The sequence below is a fragment of the Ambystoma mexicanum genome, chromosome 6p (genome assembly GCF_040938575.1).
Source record: "Ambystoma mexicanum isolate Mex_15411 chromosome 6p, UKY_AmexF1_1, whole genome shotgun sequence".
Classification (NCBI taxonomy): domain Eukaryota; kingdom Metazoa; phylum Chordata; class Amphibia; order Caudata; family Ambystomatidae; genus Ambystoma; species Ambystoma mexicanum.
In genome coordinates this window covers 640,003,091-640,022,043 of record NC_090935.1, presented here as the reverse complement: position 1 = coordinate 640,022,043, position 18,953 = coordinate 640,003,091, and the positions used below count along the sequence as shown (strand labels likewise).

General features: G+C 44.0%; 1 long non-coding RNA gene across 1 annotated transcript in view; it reads left to right on the top strand.

The window, feature by feature from the left end:
• LOC138511677 (uncharacterized) overlaps window positions 1-18,953 on the top strand; it is an 85,201-nt gene that overhangs the window by 18,817 nt on the left and 47,431 nt on the right. The window contains exon 2 of the long non-coding RNA XR_011280657.1: window positions 12,361-12,459. This is a non-coding gene — a long non-coding RNA (uncharacterized lncRNA). The remainder of the gene's footprint in view (window positions 1-12,360; window positions 12,460-18,953) is intronic.

Genomic DNA, 18,953 nt, shown 5'->3' with positions numbered 1-18,953 from the left:
AAAGGTGCCAGCCTTTTCACATTTTATTTTACTAACTGATGAGGGCATGGGTCCCACTACCTCAACCATCATTGCGGGCAATACCAAAGAAAATTAGAAAGGTGCAACATTCTCACAACCAAGTATCGGTGCATGCAGGTTTGTATTCACATTCATGTGTCGCAGATGGCATACGAATCACGCCGAGCCTCAGAGTTGATTCAAGTAATTTTATTAGAAACTTGGGCCCTAGAGCTGTGCCTCTGTCTCTCATTTTTAAGAGCACCTCCTCCCTAACGCAGGCATCCCTAACCCTAGGTTAGTAGATACAGATGCTTGTCTTCTGCCGTCTAAAGTCTACCATGTACTGGTGTTGAAACCTAAAGGCAGATCTGCCTTATCTAACTAAAACTCCCTCTGGGACGTCCTAGCTGTCGGATGCTAAAGACCTAATGTTATATTGGAATTGTGCCTTGCAGTTACCTTGTTGGATTCAATCCTTCCTCTACCAGGCGCAATTTACACCCCTGCCTCTCCTGCTCTCTCCCCTGTGCGCCTTTTAACCTCTACCCACTTCTCCCACTCATCCCTCCAATCTGTCCCTCCAATGTCTCTCACTCTTTGTAGTTCTCACCTCCAAACTTTGATGTTTATCCTCACTCCTTCTCAGTACTAGTACCCCCCTCTCTAATACTCCCTCCTCCACACTACTACTTCCCACTCCACACTACTATTCCTTCTCGTGCACTACTTCTCCTTCCTCCATACTACTACTTCCTCCTTGACACTACTCCCTCATCCCCTCACTACTACTCCCTCCTCCAAACTAATACTCCCTCCTCGGGACTACTATGCTCTCCCCCGCAATACTGCTCAAACTACTACTCCTTTCACTAAGTACCATCGTCTTTATAGTCACTCCTTACACAGATCCACCCCGTTTGCCATACATCCACACACACACACACACAGAAATATCACTTCTGTTCTCTATCCAATACATCACCTTCTACAATTATCACCTTCACAGTCCACCGGTATTTCCTCCCTTCTGCTGGTCTCGTGGTCGTCCTCTGCCTCCAATTCTTACCTCACCTGAAAAACCCACCCTTCCTGTTTCATGTTGCCAGCTTATATCCCCCTCCTCTGCTCGTATTGAATCTCTCTCTGTGGCCAATCTGGCCCTGTCTTCTCCGCCCTGGCATGCTAAAATGACTGAAGGTCAGAAGTAGCGGGCTAAGCTCCACCCACTTTTTCCATGCACATCCACTGCAGAACTACATTGGCAGCTCGGGTGGTCAATTGTCCATGTCAGTGGTCTGGGGACCGATTCTGCGTACCCCCAGGGTGAGAACAATGAGGAAAACGTTTGGGTCTACTCTGGTGATTTAGTGATTGCCTTATTTGTGGCGCTTGCGCTGGTCTTCCCTGGGAGCACTGCATGGCCTGTCTGTGGCCTGTACATGGACACACCTTCTCCCTATGGCTCTCCCTCTACTCGCGGGGACTTGTCAATGTACGACTGCATGGGTGGGGGGGTCAGCCTTTGTCGCACAATGACAGGGTGCTGAATCAGGCTTCTGACATTGATGCTTCCATTTTGTTTTTTGTTCAAATGGTGTGATTTTAGAAGAGATAGAAAAAGACTGGCCATCCTCTTGCAATGAAGGAATGGCTTAAATTGAAAGTGGTCTGCACTGAAACATGCTGGCTCTGGGGATGGGGGAAGCAGGAACTGGGGCCTCCTCAACTAATCCTGTCCACTTCAGGGGTAGGAATGGCGTCTGAGTTCTACCTGGAAGTCTTCTCACCCCAGGATGAGAGGGGTTCCTGTCCCCTATTGGACCTGTCAAAAGAGTTACTACTTAAAAAGTCCTTGGGCCTCATTACGAGTCCGGCGGTAACCGAGGCGGTAAAACCGCCTGGTTACCGCCGGACTCGTATTACCATTCCGCCTCCGTGACTCCCGGAAATACCATGGCATTACGACCCTGGTGTCCCGGGAATTCCAGAGGCGGAATTCGGTAAATCCCCATTCCCAGGACTCAATGGGAATGGGGAAGTGGAAACACAGGCACCATCTCGTGATGGTGCTGGTGTTTCCACGTCCGCCTGCAGGCAGGCGGTGTTAAACCCGCCAGGTCAGACCTGGCGGGAACATCACCTCCCGCCTGCAGGAGTCGGGAAGGGGCGGCCCGGAATTAACATTGGTGGCGGGTTTACTGCCACTGTTAATTCCGGACCGCCCGACCTGTAATGAGGCCCCTTGTGTGAAGCTAAAGTTGGCAATATTGGGCCGAATATCAGTGATAAAAAAGCCTGAAGTTTCCTATACCATTCCACTCAGAGAATGAACGGGTTATCGGAAGGAAATGGGTTAGCCAATTTATTTAAAACTTGAAACGTTTTTTGGAACATTATTAGCTGCAGGTACGTGGCTAGAAAAACATGTCTTCTTAGCTTCCAGGACTGTTAATTTATATAAATTGCGAGTATCTTTGAGTCATTCGGCCTCATTACGAGTCCGGCGGTAGCCATGCCAGAAAAACCGGCAGGCTGCCGCCGGACCCATAATACCATTCCACCTCCGTGATTGGTGGAATCACCGGGGCATTACTACCCCGGTGGCCCAGTAATTCCGGAGACGGAATTCTGTAAATCCCTATTCCCATAGGACTCCATGGGAATGGGGACCATGGAAACACTGGTTCTGTCTATGACAGAGCCGGTGTTTCCATGCCTGCCTGCAGGCGGGTGGTGTTAATCCCGCCAGGTCCGACCTGGCGGCAGTGACACCTCCTGCCTGCAGGACTCTGAATCAGCCGGTCTGGAAAGAACAGTGGCAGTGGTTTTACCGCCACCATTCTTTCCGGACCGGCAGGGTCGTAATGAGGCCCATTGATTTACTTTTGCCGTTGGATTTTTTGTCCATAGGCTTAAGCTATCTAACTTGAATTATTATTTTTCTGAGACCAAGGGAAAACTAAGAATTATTGTTCTGTGCTTTCTTTAAGGGTTTATATTTTATTGTTGCTATTTTATTGACTAATTCATGGTCTATGCCTGAATGATGACAAGACGGAACTCTTAATCCTCGGCACCTCTGCCAACATCAACAAACTTGGCCACAACCACACCAACTTTATAATAGATGGCAACAATATCAAAGTAGGCAAGGAAGTCAAAACCCTAGGCTTCTACTTAGACGCTGCCCTTACATTCAACAAACAGGTCAATTCCATGGCCTCATCCACTGCCTACACATGTAAGCTAATCAGAGCAGCCAAGCCCTTCCTCTCCACTAACAGCTGCACCACACTGGCAAGAGCCCTCATTTTGTCAAAACTGGATTATTACAACGCCCTATATTTAGGGAGCAACAAATACATCACCAACAAAATCCAGATTTTACAAAACAATGCTCTCAGAGCAGCACTGAGAATTCCTAAAAAAGCCCACATCTCAGACATAAGAAGAGCTACTAACTGGCTTACTACAAAAGCCAAAATGCCACTAAAAGCAGCCTCACTTACACACATATGCCTCAACAACGCTGCACCACAATACCTCATAGCCAGATTCAAGAGACCGTCATCCAACCGCCCCACTAGAACTGCAAAGGCTAATCTCCTAACACATCCTGTATATACTGTATGCATATTTGACTGTACAGCAATGTAACCAAAGCTGAAAAACTACTTGAAGCCTATTGCGCCCTGATACCCTTGGGTCTGGTGCGCATTATACATATTAAAACAAACAAATAAACTACTGATACTTTCATTAAGGTATGTAATTAGTCAATGAAAGTTTAAATCCCGATGCAAGTCTAAATGGTAACCCCAAGGCCCAACCACCCTGAAACTGTGTCATGGAGCATCTTTGAAATTGCTCTATGGACTGATTCACCAGCTCTGTATGTTTGTCTGATTGCAGGTGATAACTGACTGATTCATTACAAGTGACCTATAATATAGCCCTACAGCCCAGAAGCTAGATACGAATTAGGACCCCCCATATCAGGAATGATATTGGCTGGCAGCCACATAATTACAGAATTTATTTTACAAAACCTCTAGCCAAGGTCATAGCTGTAGGCAATTTCCCCAAAGTAATGAAGCGTGCTAGTTGAGTCAGTGTGTACACCACCATCAAAACCACTGTGAATCCTTCTGATCTGGGTAGCTCCACTACAGAATCAAAGGGGATCCGCTGCCATGGTCTATTTGCTCTGGGTGGTGGGCATAGCAATTACGCAGGTCGTGATCGAGATGTCATTGCTCTGCCACATATCATGCATGACTGAACATATTTAGCCACCCGTTTCACCAGAAAGGGCTACAAAAATGGTCGTGCTAATAGCTCTATGGTGCGTGTGAGTCACCAGGTGGCCTAAGAACGGGGCATGACACTAGAGTAGATCAATGCTTCATAGAGAAATGCATTGCAAGGTGATGCAGATAAAAATAAGGTTTGTCTCTTAAATAGCTTGCCGCTTCTAACTGGCATTCCTCTGACTCCTTCCATGTACACTGTTCCATGTACACTGTTCCATATTAATTGATCTTAATACGTCTCTCAGAATAGTATCAAAGTCAATGGTTTGCCTATTAATACCTGCTGCAAAATTCGACTCAGGCAAAATCAAAGGTTTAGAGTGTACGGCATTATTTCCTTCTCCCTCCAGTCTTGATAATGCATCAGTCTTCCCATCACTTCTGCCTGGTTGGTATGAGGTGTTGAATGTCAACCTGGAAAAGAACAGAATCCAATGGATGTGCCTGTGCTTGTAGCACTTCATAGTCCTAAGGGACCGTAAATTGCAACCGTCATCCCCTCGCTCAAGAAACCCACTCTCGATCCTTCTAACACAGTAAACCTTTGCCCTATTACCCTTCTTCCCTTTTTGTCCAAACTTCTTGAGCGGCTTGTTCACTCTCAACCTTTGCTGTATCTTAATAATCAGAGGAGGCAGAGCCGTCGGGACCTGCACCATTTGGTGTGTTGGTTACTTGTGCCCTGCGGCTGGCAATGATGACCTGAGACAACACTCGTTTTGTTTTTGGCAATAAAATGGCCGGGGTGTTTTTTTGCACATGGTAATGTCATCACAATTTGGTACATTTATTTATCCAAACAAAACATAATGATAAACAACATGATATATAAAACGATCATCTTTTGGGCAAGGAGCCAGTGCCTCTGCCTGGCCCGTGCCGCCCATTCTTCCCACGACTTTGTGGGCCCTGTTCGTTGCCCTGTGTTCTTTTTCTTCTTCCTTTCCTTAGGGTGGGTGGGTTTTTGGGGAAGAAGAAGAATGGTCTTCTGCGTGCGCAGAGGACAGCTGATACTCCAAACAGAGTATCAAGGAGAACTGGCCTTCCACAGCTCAGCCTCTCCTTATATTCCCTTATTCTTGCCTGTGGGCATGTATTCGCACTTTTGGAGGCTTCCTGCCTCATGGCCAGCTGGCGCTGACGGCCATTCACACCTAGGTGTGTGGCCCTAGCCTCCCTTCCTGCCTGCCTTTGGACTGCCCCTGATCCTTTGTCATGTTTCCCTTCCCTCCCTGTGGTGTGACAAGTGTTGGAGGGGAGAGGGGTGTCTGCCTGGTGGCGCCTGTGCGCCCTCTTGTTTTGTACAAGGGCTGCCTTGCGGCTGCCTATGATGACCTGAGACAACACTCGTTTTGTGATTGGCAATAAAAAGGCTGTGGTGTTTTATTGCCCATGGTAATGTCATCACAATTTGGTACATTTATTTATCCAAACAAAACATAATGATAAACAACATGATAAACAAAACTGTCATCTTTTGGGCAAGGTACCAGTGCATCTGCCTGGCCCGTGCCACCACACCTGGATGGGTTGCCGGTCATCCAGGTTCTCCCCAAAAGTTGCCTTACTTGCACCCTCTGTCTGTTAGGTTCTCTATAATTTTGTCATGGAATTTCCCCATTCCTTTGACTGATAGGTGGACTGCGTCTGGGTGGAACAGATCGGGGTATGCCAGAGTTATGGCTGTGTGTTAGATAAAATGGAACCCCCTGCTGATGCAACATTTTTCTAAACCTTTGTTAAGCTTTTTCTTCGCAATGTCGATTGCTTTTTGTCGAGAGTTGGCCCCCCTCCATATTTTTCTTGGCAGCAGCGCTGAGTAAAATATGTTTGTCTCCAATTGTGCGTGATGCCTGCCAGTGAGGCGCATATGTCGGTCAATAGCTTCTTTTTGCCTTGTTGCACTAGGTCGTTTCCGCCCAGGTGTATGATTAGGAATTCTGGGGGATCTCTGTATGTCTTCCCACTTTAACCCCCTGTATTCCCACCACGATGTGATGGTGTTTCTAAAAACCGGCTTCTCCTTTGTTTCTTCGTACCATCTCCCTGTCCTAAAGATGAATGAGTGTCCTACAATCCATGCTGATTTGAGGGGGGCACCATGCTCTGTTGGGGGAAAAAAACATGCATTACATCAAGTCCGGCCTTATGTATCATTATTAACAGTCTGATTTCCACCCTCCTATTTTCTTTACTTTTTCTGCCCCTAGTCGCCCTTGCCATGCTGCTGTGGCCACCCCTATCCGGAATGAGTGTGTTCCGAATTCTCTGCTGTCCCACTCAATCCTGCTGATGGTTGTGTTGAGGACCGCCTGGAATTGATAATGGCTTAAAGCCTTCCCGTCCTGGTGCACCAAGAAACATCCTCCTATTTTGGGATGGAGTTTGAGGTATTGGTTGGTTATGCAAACTGGGCAGTTGACCGTATCTTTGATACAGTGGATTCTCCATGGCCTTCTGCGGCCTGATTTTGACATTTGTATGTCCATTGCTATAAATTCCCTTTCCACCCGAACTTCCAACATACACAGCCCGTCCGCGCTCTTGGTGCTGGACACGATTAATTCGCTGACCCTGAATGTCCCGAAATATGCCATGGAAAAAGCTGTTTTGCTGCAGAGTTTTACTTCATATTCATTGGTGCATACTGACTCTAGCATTTTCAGAAGTATTATTAATTTATTTAAATCTAAAGGGCGTCTCTTATTCTTGTGTTCCCCTTCTATCTTCCCCCAGCCTTTCAATGCATATGTTATCAAAGCGCTGCAGGTTGGGTCTGCATCTCCCTTTATTTTTGAAAAATAAGCCATGGCTGCTAAGTGCCTTATAGCCCAGTCTTTTTTCATATTCTGATTGTATGCCCATCTCAAAAAATGATTGACATCTTTTGTTGTCAACATTTCCACATGTTCTCTCTGCGTAATCTTTAGCACTGTCTCTAGACATTTGTTATACTGCCTTGTCGTATTTGTTGCTAATGCCCTTTTGGCCAGACCTATTAGGAACCCTGTGTCAGGGTCTGTGCCAACCTTTTCTGGCTTGTTTGTTTTGGCTTCTGTTTCTGGGGTGCCAGCCTTCTCATTTTGCTCACCTTGATCTATGCCGTCCAGCGTTGACTTTGGTGAGTTTGCCTTCAGTCCAACAATATGTCCCAGCATTCCTCGGGTATCTCTGTCATTTGTGATTCTGCTTCTGGTTTCATCTGGAAGCGAGACAAAGCATCCGCAATGTTATTGTCAATGCCCGCTATATGCTTGGCTCTTACATCAATATTCTACTTCAATGTTAACAACATCATTGCTCTCAGAATCTTCAATACTGACTGGCACAAGGTGGATATTCTATTTCTGATTCTCACCACTGCCAAGTTGTCTGACCATGCCGTCAGTTATGAATTGGCCATTCACCCTCCCGTATTTGTAGTGACGGCCATATGGGTATGAGCTCCAGCAACGTTATGTTTCTAGGAAAACCTGAGTTTGCCAATGTTCCGGCCATGGACCTGCAAACCAAGATTCTTCTAAAATTACTCCAAAGCCTTTACTTCCTGAAGAATCCGTGAACAGAACCCACTTTTTGCTGGTATTTAATGGCGTCCGCCATATTCTTTTCCTGTTGAAATCTTTTAAAAATGCCTCCCATATCTCTACGTTCTTTTTCACTTTTTCCCCTAACCGTATGTGGAGGTGTGTTTTCTGCACCCCTTTTGTTTTTAGCTCCAAACCTCTTGCAAAGGCTTTTCCCTCTGGTATTATCCTTGCTGCGAAATTTAGGCTGCCTGCTAATGAATGTAGCTCTCTCAATGCTCCTTTGTTTTTTGCTTTTAAATTGTTTATATTTTTGATTAGTTCGTCTCTTTTTGCTGCTGGGATCCTGCACTCGCCTGCTTTTGAATCCATCTCTATTCCCAAGAATGTTATGTTAGTGTTGGTCAGTGTTGTTTTGATGCCCCACTGTTTTGCCATTGCTATCTTCTTTCCCGGTGCTTGTTCACTTTCTTCTATCCTTGGTTGATCTATTAATAAAAAATCATCTAGGTAGTGGGTTGTTAGTGCCTCTGGGTTCTGTTTTACAAATGCCCATTGAAAAAATGAACTGAATTGGTCAAAATGTAAACATGATATTGCACACCCCATGGGTAGTGAAATTAAGCAGTTAGAGCTGCGGAGTCCTCTTTTTTAGGGGGCTGTGTGGCAAAGGACTACTATAAATCTATAAGACAAAGAGAATACCACAAAAACAGCTACCCGCCTACACACGTGCCAGGTGTGTCTAGTTGCACAACGTGCTACCTTTCATGTCGGTCAATTATTTGCGACAAAAAACATAGAGATATACATATTTTAATTCATGGATACAAAACACTTAGAAAAATTTATATTAAAACAAGAGGGACAAAAATGCATTTTGTTTACACATAACATTCCATAAAAGAACCTATACTGAAAATCAATTATCTTGACCAGTTGGTTTGAACTGAACACATTCGTCAGATACTGGTGATGTAGTGAGGTTAGTAAACATATAAGGTGACATCCTATTATTAAATGAAACCTTAATACAATTCACTATCCTGACTTTGTCAGTTTTTCTGTCCTTGACTTTGTCGACACCAAAGAGTGTGTTTCTGGGTCCTGGCAAAAGATGGTTAAACAGGCTCAGTAGCTAGTTATTTAATGCAATCAGGCATGCGTCGGACCCGTCTTCAGGACTTGATTTATATAGATCTCCCAAATTGGAATTTCAGAAATAGTTCATTGGTTAATTTCCTAAAAACCAAACGAAAAAACCGTGTTGGTAACAAGATAAAAACAAAGTGTAATGTCTCTATGTGTGTGCACATGCAACTAATTCAACTAACCTTTTCATAGTTTATTTGGCGTGTGTGGCCTTGATTTTAGAACAGATGCGGACAGGATTCACTGGTCCCAACTGTGATTTCTTCTCAAAGATTTGAAAACTGCAACAAACGAAGATGATTTTTATGAAAAGTTTGTTTTCTCTTTTGCGCTACATTCATTAGAAGGCAGAAGTTCAAAAATGACTGGCAACAGAGCCACCTAAATGAGCCAAATCGAGTTTGTATCTAAAGCGGTACAGACTGCCTTTGAGTGTTTGTCTTTTATATTACATTCGTTAGAACGCGGGAGTTCAAAATGAAAATGAAATAGCAGCGAAGCCAACAAAATGAGCCAAGTCAAGTTCGTATCTAAAGTGATACAAACTGCCTTCAAATCAATTATGTTGCACTATTGCTTTGAGCATTTTTTAATAAAATACTACATGTTTTTTTGAAAAGGGAGGAACGTACCTCTTGATCCAAGCGAAGATATGCTACGATATAGCTTCATTCGCGGACACACATATCACGTATGTGGTGTTTTTCATGTTGTAAATTGAAGTTTACCTAGTTTGTTAAAGGAAATACGGAGATGTAACAATCCGTATGTAGCTAACAGAATAGTGCTGTTTACACATCACAAAGGCGTGATATGAGTACTTACATTTGCTGCTTTTCAAGGAACTTGCTTAATCACAAGCGTTGTTGCTTCCACTCGAAGCGAACGCGGGTAGTTACTGCCGGGTTCGCTTTAGCTCACGTTAGGAAAAGGCTAGACTCGCTGTATTTATAAATTCATCTAATCGCGACCGCCATCTTGGAAGGAAAAATGGCGGACGCGGCCAGATTACAAAAGAGAAACGGGCTGCAATGCCCTAATGAACTGAGAAAAAGTATGCTGCGCAAGAATGAAGCATCCTAATTGCAAGCATTAAATAGAATTGCTTTATTATACTTTGGTAATACTCTATTTGTTATTTCAAAAAACTGTGGAAAAATGGTCATTACATATTGTGACATTTCCACCCAATATTGTGCACTCTTCAAGGAGAGGGCAATAAAAAAGCTGTGTTGTAAGCATGCATATTTGATGGCTCAGCATGCACTAATGAATGTTTTACGTGTGCTTCATGAATGTCACTTGCGCAAAAGAGTTACTTTTGTAAAAACAAACTCCATTCAATTCCGATGTTAAGGCCAGCCTGAACAGTGTTTAGATTGTAAATCCACTTCTGTTCAAGCTGCCTCAGCTTTCGGTCGCGGTCTCCTCCACGAGGGTGTGATGGAACTGTTTGAATAATATACCACTCAATATCCTCACAGGTGTGTTTTGCTTTTACAAAATGAGCAACTAAAGGTTTCTCCGGAACTGAATTTTTAACACATGACCTGTGCTCGCAGATTCTCTGCTTTACAGGTCTTTTTGTCTTCCCAATATAAATTAATTTGCACGGGCAGATGATAGCATAAATTGCCCATGCTGTATTGCAATTGGTGAAGGCTTTTAAGTGCCATGTTAGACCCTTTAAGTTGACAGTTTTCACGTTTTTTGTCAAACGACACACCGAACAGTTATCACATTTAAAGTGACCGCTCACTGGTGGCAGATGCCACAGTGTAGCTTGTTGTTGTATTGAGGTTGTTTTTGGCAATTGGTATGTATGTACCAATTTGTCTTGTAAATTGGGCATACGCTTGAACGCAAATCGGGGTTTATTTATAGAAAAGTCTTCAGTTTGAATTAAAGACCAGTTTTTTAGGATGCAGCGACGGAGGTCGTTGCTAATTGGGGAAAACATGGAAACACATGTTATTTTATCTTCTTGTACTTTATGGCGTTTCTCCAGACATTGGTCTCTGTTTGTGTTCCTTGCTCTTTTAAGTGATCGTCGGATCACGTGAGATGGATATCCTCGTTCTTTTAGTTTTTGCGACAGATGACTACTATGAAGGTCAAAGTCTTCCTTAGTGGAGCAGTTACGCCTGATGCGTAAGAATTGGCCAAAGGGAAGATTTTCCCACAGTGATTGCGGATGAAAACTTTTATATGACAATGTGTTTTTATCTGTTGGCTTTTTGTATAGAGTGGTTCTTAATAAGCCTTGAGATGTTTTTTAAATTTCTAAATCTAGAAAGGCTATTTTCTGATGATTGAAACTCATAGTGAATTTATGCATGGGCTTTGTGCGTTTATCCACTCAAGAAATTCTGTCAGAGTTGTTTCACTTCCATGCCATAAAAGGAACACATCATCTATATACCGATGCCAAGCTTTGATGTTTAACTGGAAAGGGTTGTTTTCATGATACACAGAATTTAATTCTAAGTTGTCCATAAATAAGTTCGCTAAATCGTGAGCAAAGGTAGCACCCATGCTTGTTCCGTGTAGCTGTTGGTAAAATGTATCTTCCACCATAAAGAAGTTGTTGACCAGCGCTATTCTAATGCATTCGCAAATGAACTCAGACGGGACTGAAAGGTCTTCTCTGGTTTCGAGATACGAGAAAATAACTTGAATGCATTGTAATTGTGGAAGACTGGTGTAGAGAGATTCTACATCTAGAGTGACCAAAATATCCTTTGTGTCCGTGGCAAGTTCATCAATGATCTTAATCATGTTCGTGATCAAGCAAGTTCCTTGAAAAGCAGCAAATGTAAGTACTCATATCACGCCTTTGTGATATGTAAACAGCACTATTCTGTTAGCTACATACGGATTGTTACATCTCTGTATTTCCTTTAACAAACTAGGTAAACCTCAATTTACAATACGAAAAACACCACATACGTGATATGTGTGTCCGCGAATGAAGCTATATTGTAGCATATTTTGGTTTGAATCAAGAGGTATGTTCCTCCCTTTTCAAAAAAACATGTATTATTTTATTCAAAAATGCTCAAAACAATAGTGCAACATAATTGATTTGAAGGCAGTTTGTATCACTTTAAATACGAACTTGACTTGGCTCATTTAATTGGCTTCGCTGCTATTTCATTTTCATTTTCATTTTGAACTCCCGCTTTCTAACGAATGTAATATAAAAGACAAACACTCAAAGGCAGTCTGTACCGCTTTAGATACGAACTCGATTTGGCTCATTTAGGTGGCTCTGTTGCCAGTCATTTTTGAACTTCTGCCTTCTAATGAATGTAGCGCAAAAGAGAAAACAAACTTTTCATAAAAATCATCTTTGTTTGTTGCAGTTTTCAAATCTTTGAGAAGAAATCACAGTTGGGACCAGTGAATCCTGTCCGCATCTGTTCTAAAATCAAGGCCACACACGCCAAACAAACTATGAAAAGGTTAGTTGAATTAGTTGCATGTGCACACACATAGAGACATTACACTTTGTTTTTATCTTGTTACCAACACGGTTTTTTCGTTTGTGCAGTTATTGCTGATGTGTTCTCCCCCACACTTGGAGCATGCATGTTTGTACCGACAATTTTTGCCCCATGAACAATATTTATTTTTGTCAAATTACCAGCAAGTGGTATTGCCTTTAATCGTGCCATAGGCTTTGTTATTATTTTGATTACAGGTATTTGACCTAGCCCCCCATGGCTGTTTCTGCCGAAAGGACTGTTCCCCTTTGTTTTTCTGTTCTGCCTCAGTAGGCTTTGTACTGTTATTTTGTGTAATTTTGGCTTGCCCCGTGTTTTTATCTGTGCAGCATGTTGATTTGGTTTTTAGTACTTGATGTATGTATATGTCTGCTTCCACCTGGTCCCATTCTAATTCAGGCTGGGTTGCCATGTGTCTCCTGAACTCAATGTCATATGTCAGCCAAGCATCACCTTCAAAATCCTCCCTAACCTGTTGGATTTTAGTTTCGGTATGACACGGGTGCCATGCCTGCAGTGGGTTTTTTCTCCAATATGACAGATGACAAAATATTGAAGGCTTTGCATCAATTGTCATAATTGTGTGTCAACTGTGCTTTGCGTGTTAGGTTCTTCTCTTCAATTTTCTTGGGCTCCCTGTGCACATCATACCCCTTCTGTTCTGCCTCGAGTAAAGAAAATATCTCAATGAATTCTTTCTTCCAGATTTTTCTTTGGCTACCTGTTCTATATTCCAGGCTAATGGTTTCTTGAATTTGTCTTGTATGTCTTTTTATACTTGCTTCATTATTGACGGTAGTAAAGCTTGCAACCCCGTGCTCAGTTCTACTGTTCTGCTGTTACTGTCCTCACTAGCTGTGTTCTTATTGCTGGCAATGCTCTCCTTTGTGCTACTAGTAATTAAATCTGTGGTAAGGGCCCCTATTTCCCCCAGCGTATCTGGCCCCCCGTTCAGGTTGCTTATTGTTATAATTGGGTTGAGTGCCTCCCTCTTTGTTATGCTCTCCAATAGTATTACTCTGTGGGCTGTGCTCCCCCAATCATGCCTGGAGGTGGCTGCGCGTGTGTGGTCCATTTCCCACTGCCACCTCATCCACTTTTCTTTTCTCCCCCATTTCAGACATGGCCTTTTCCATTGTTTTAAGTTTTTCATTGACCATTTCAAATATTTTTATAAAAGCATTCATATCAGGCATATTGTTGTTACCTTCTGCCTTCTTGCTTTGCTCGCCATTGACTGATTCTCCTGCTGGGGTGGGCATTTCTCCGTCTCTCGCTTTCTTTCTTGGGGGCTCCTCTTTGTCCAGCTCTACAATGGCCTTTTCCTCATCGGAATCTTCATCCAGCCTTTGCCTCAGGCAAGGACAGCCATGTAATTTTTCTGCCTCTGGTGCCCATTCTACCAATTTCTTCCCCCTTTTAACTGCTGCTGTTGTTTGTGTTTTTGTTGCTGTGTTCTTTTTCTTAAGGCTTGCCATTTTTCCTTTTCAGCCTCGAATGCTCTTGTGTTCTGTCTTTATTCCCTGCGCTGCAGTGGCATTATTATTTCCTCCTCCTTTCCACCAATGCTGCTCGTTTTTTGCGCTCTTGATCTGTTTAAACATTGCAACAAAAAAGGGGGGTCCAAACCCACGTGTTCAGTACTTAACCACAAACTCACTTGAATGTCTGCTCTGAATACTGGTGCCGCCTTCTGCCCTGTGTTGCAGACGTGCAGCGTCTTTCTTCATTAGCTGTGCGCGGCTCGCCCAACGTTCCACTGTTGTCCCGGAAACGCCTGCCCGGGCCTCTTTGTCTTTAACGCGCCTGCTCACGCTCACTTTGGAATGAAATGGGACGTTTCTTACGCCTCTCCGGTGTGTTCCGCCACACTTCCTTTGTTTTTGCTTTCTTTTCTTGGTGATTCCCTGAGTGGGCGTCCGGCTCCCCTGCTGTCCGCTGTCCTGGATCCTCCGCTTTCCGATGAACGTTTTACAGCAGCCCTGCCTTACTGGACTCCCTTTGTTGTGCCTGATACCTCAGCCAGCCTTAAACAACTGGCGCGCGTAAGGTTAAGCTCACCACTCGTATCAATGCCGCATGGAGCATGATGAAGCACCCGGTGCGTTTCGCAGCTCACGCTCCCCACCAAGTTTCTCCGCGCACCGCACCGGGTTGGAGCATAGCAAAGCTTCCGACCCTAGAGGTACTCACCAGAGTTCGGTGAGAGGCCCACAAGCAGTTCGACAGGTCAATGTCAAGAAGAACTGTCTTCTGCATGCGCATAGGACAGCTGAAACTCCGAACAGAGTATCAAGGAAAACAGAGTATCAAGGAAAACTATGGCCCTAGCCTCCCTTCCTGCCTGCCTTTGGACTACCCCTGATCCTTTGTCATGTTCCCCTTCCCTCCCTGTGGTGTGACAAGGGCTGGCGGGGGGGAGAGGGGGGGTGCCTGCCTGGTGGTGCCTGTGCGCCCTCTTGTTTTGTACAGGGACTGCGTATTCCGTGTTCTCGCTCCCTTGCCCTGCCTATGCTCTGATTATTCCCCTGTGCCCCCTGATTCAACTTGGTGCCCAAGTTCGTGGCACTGGGCATACTCACAGTCTCATTCAGACTTCTCGAGTGAAACTGCTCTCCTATCTGTTTCTGATTCTATTCGTCACACACGTCATCTTAAGCTATCCTCAATTCTGATTTGATTAGATTTGAGTGCAACTTCGACAATCCCACTTTCATCTCTACGCTTTCCTCGTTGGGTTTCTCAGGTTCAGATCTTAGTATTTTAACTCTCACCTTTCCAATAGTTAGTTCCCCATTTTTTTGGAAAGGTTCCTCTTCCTGCTTCTTCCCTTCGCCTTATGGCATTCCCCAGGGCTCTGTTCTTGAGCCACCTCTTTTCACCCTGTATAGGCCTTCTCTAGCATCCTTAATTTCTGGCTTTAGTTTTCAACTTCATCTCCCACGCAGCCAAAATTTAGATTCTGGCAACATTTCCCTTGTTTACCGACTCCATTCATCAACTTTTGTCAGCTTGTCTATCTGCTATAAAGTCTTGGATGTCTTTCTCTGTCTAAATCCTAACAAAACAGAAATGTTTTTATCCCCTGCTTTATCCAAATGTCTTTGACCTCGGGAGAATTGACCTAATTTAGAAGGTCAATTAGAACATATATGTGGGGGGAAACCCCCCGCAACCCACCACCTAATCAAAAACCCCCCGCAATCCCCCACCCAATCCCCTTATATTATTTATAATCCAAAACCAACCCAATACATATATAAAATAACTAAAATAATATAAAGGTCAATTGTGCAGAAGGTCAATTAGGACCACTATAATTAGGTCAATTGTGCAAAAGGTCAATTGTAAAAGGTCAATTTTGGTAATACCGAAAAATGACACAGGGTCTCTCTCAAATTGGCAATTTTCTAATTTATCAAACACCATGTGTTTGTGTAACCTCTTTAAGACGTCTCGCACATGCCCCCTCTGGGCTTCTACAGATTCTGAGAAGATCAAAATGTCATCCAGATAGAAAATAATGAAAGTGTTAAAAAAAAACCGAAACACATTGTTGATGGGGTGTTGAAACATAGATGGGGCATTGCATAGGCACAAAAGGCGAAGGAGGTGTTTCTTTTGGCTGTGCCTTTTTACCTTTATGACTGTAATCACTGCTGGTTTGTAGAAGTGTAGGAGCTGAGTAGGCGGTTTATGGGAGCGAGGGGTCCTCAGGCCCCCTCGCGTCGTACGTTCCTCAGTACAAGGCTTGGACCACGTGCCTCCGGTAGTGGGATTGCCCCTTGGCCTTATGTAAAGTTAACCACGGTTGACTGCTGCATAGATGGGACTACTGAGCAGGACACGGGGCATCCATCTTTTGTGCCCCCTTTCGACTCCATCTTGGGTAAACAGGCCTCACTGCGATAGTACAGCAATGCTCAGCTCCCCTTCCACCGCAGCTGCCAAGGACAGAGTCACACACACACGAGACGTGCAGGCATCTGGCTGGCCCCCACCCTTGCACTCCCCCTGCAAAGGAAAGCTCTGCGCTTCCATTCTCACGCTGAAGCTGGAGAAAGTTGCAACAATCAATATGCTACAGTTTTCTTCCTCTGAGATCCTGCATGTGAACCAGGATGAGCTAAACACTTTCTGCTCGATTCGTCTTCATAAACGTGCAAGCCACCCACCCCCATTAGAACAATTTATTGCCATCCTGACCCTGCACCCCCTGTAAGGTATTTCTTTCAACTGCCAGCCTGTGCTGCGAAACCCACCCAATACACTCCTTACCATTTTTACTGCTATATATGTTTTTACTTGTACGAATGAGTTTGAAACCTAGGAAAAGATGCGAAACATAGCCTGATTCTTCTACATGCACAACAAGGTCAAGGCCTCCAATTAAAGCCACAAATGACCCAATTGTACTGACAAAAATCCTTGTGTGTGACTTATGTAGAAATGTGACAAGTAGCATAAAATGTTTTAAATAATTTGTTATTTAGTGTGTAACATATTAGCTTAGGTAGTGACTACAGTGACCGGACCCTGACCTGCATGGAGCACAAGATGTTTGACGTCCGTCATCTCGCAAGCCACTCAGCCAACCAGGAGAAAGAGATGCCACCCACACCTACAGTACCACACCGCCTGGCCAATCGGGTCCATTTAGCATTTTTTGTTAGAGTTACTTTAACTAATATAAATACTGGCACTGATGTAAATGTGGTGGGAGAGTTTTTTGGGTTATTTCCTAGCTGGAGAAATAAACCATCCTTTGAACTCTTGCAGCCGGGTCTCAATGCCTCTTTCCCCGACAAGGGGTTGTGTCGGCTATTTTATTTTCTCTCACACGTAGTAAGCCGGGGAAAGGCACCTACAGCGGCTTAGCCGCTACTCATCCTTATCCTCCTGCATAAGCCATTTTGTCACAGTGCCTCCCTGCAAGTCAAATTTACAAATAATTGTTGCCCTTCATAACTGATCCATCAATACAGGGATGAATGGTAGCATACACTGATTTTGTACGGTAAACAAATGAAATGTTCGGTAGTCAACACATGGTCTAATAGTACAAGCTGCCTTAGTAATTAAAACAATGGGGGGGGCTACTGCTGATTTGGAATATATGATAAGAAAATGTCTTTAGGTTCTCATCTGAACACTTTCCTAGTTCTGTTTTCTCTTTCACCAATAAGGCATACATTGTCTATGTGGAAGCCTGGGGTAGGGCGTTAACTCTGTTACTCTATGGCAGCAGTTGTTCTGTGTCCTTTTCAGAACAAACGCTCTCAGAATTCTTGATACTGAATGGGTATTTCCAGAACATGTTTTTCCTTAAGAACCCTGCTAAATGAAAACCTCAACCTCAGGTAAGGTAAAATACTTATTTACTTAGGTGTCTGGTTACAGGTTGCAGGTTCAGAAATAAGGTAAGCACATAAGGTAAAAGGTAATACAGAGACATCCACCCGCACCCTCCCAGTCAAGCATCTCCCTTGAACTGACACTCAAGGAACACTACAGAGGAAGGCATTCCAAAGCAAACGAGCTCACAGCACTGGGGAGAAGTTAAGACACAACACATCTCCCTCCTTATAACAGAACAAGAGGAAGGGAATGGAAACAGAGCAACACAAAAGGACAGTCCTAAAACCTGAGAAAAGTCTCCAATCCAATGGCTCCATTCTTTACGCTGAAGATGGAAGAACAGTCCCTCTCAACCATATCCCCTCAAAGTCCTCCATAAGAAATGAACAGGACAACACCACACCAAACCAACACACCATCCTCGCTTGTGGGCCCAACAGCGGGACAGCAACTACAAATAGGGCACCAACCCCCAAGCACTCTAACTTCAATGGCTACCATCACACTACCAACTAGGCAATCTTCCTAGCGATGCACTGCTTTTCCCAACACATCTTCAAACTCATCCAAAACACTCCACACAACTGATTCCAAAAACCAAAGTCACAAACATCAATCTGAACAAACCAGGGTTAACAACCCCCAAAACAGTGAAATGCATCCACAAGGGTAACAGGCGCCCGACACCAAAATACAAATGGAATGAGAGAGCCAACCCCACAAGGGTACGGGGTGTCCACTTCCACAGACCAATTGCACCAAAAACCTTGCCCCAACACCCAATTTTGAAGCTAATTGGCCAATACAACACTGACCCGGGTGTCCAACACCCCTAAACTACACAACCATGAAACAACAAATCTGCCACTCCTGGATTTTCAACAAATTCGACAAACAAATGGTGTCCAACACCGGTGTCCAACACCCAAGGTGGCATGTAGCTAAGTCAAGCTCACTGCCGACACTAAACACATACATCCTCACTAACACAATATTTGGTAAATGATCACACAACAGACAAGGTAAATGAAGAGTTGCCTACTCTTTACAAGTCCAACTCCTGAGATAGCAAAGTCTGCAATATAGTTGGTCTC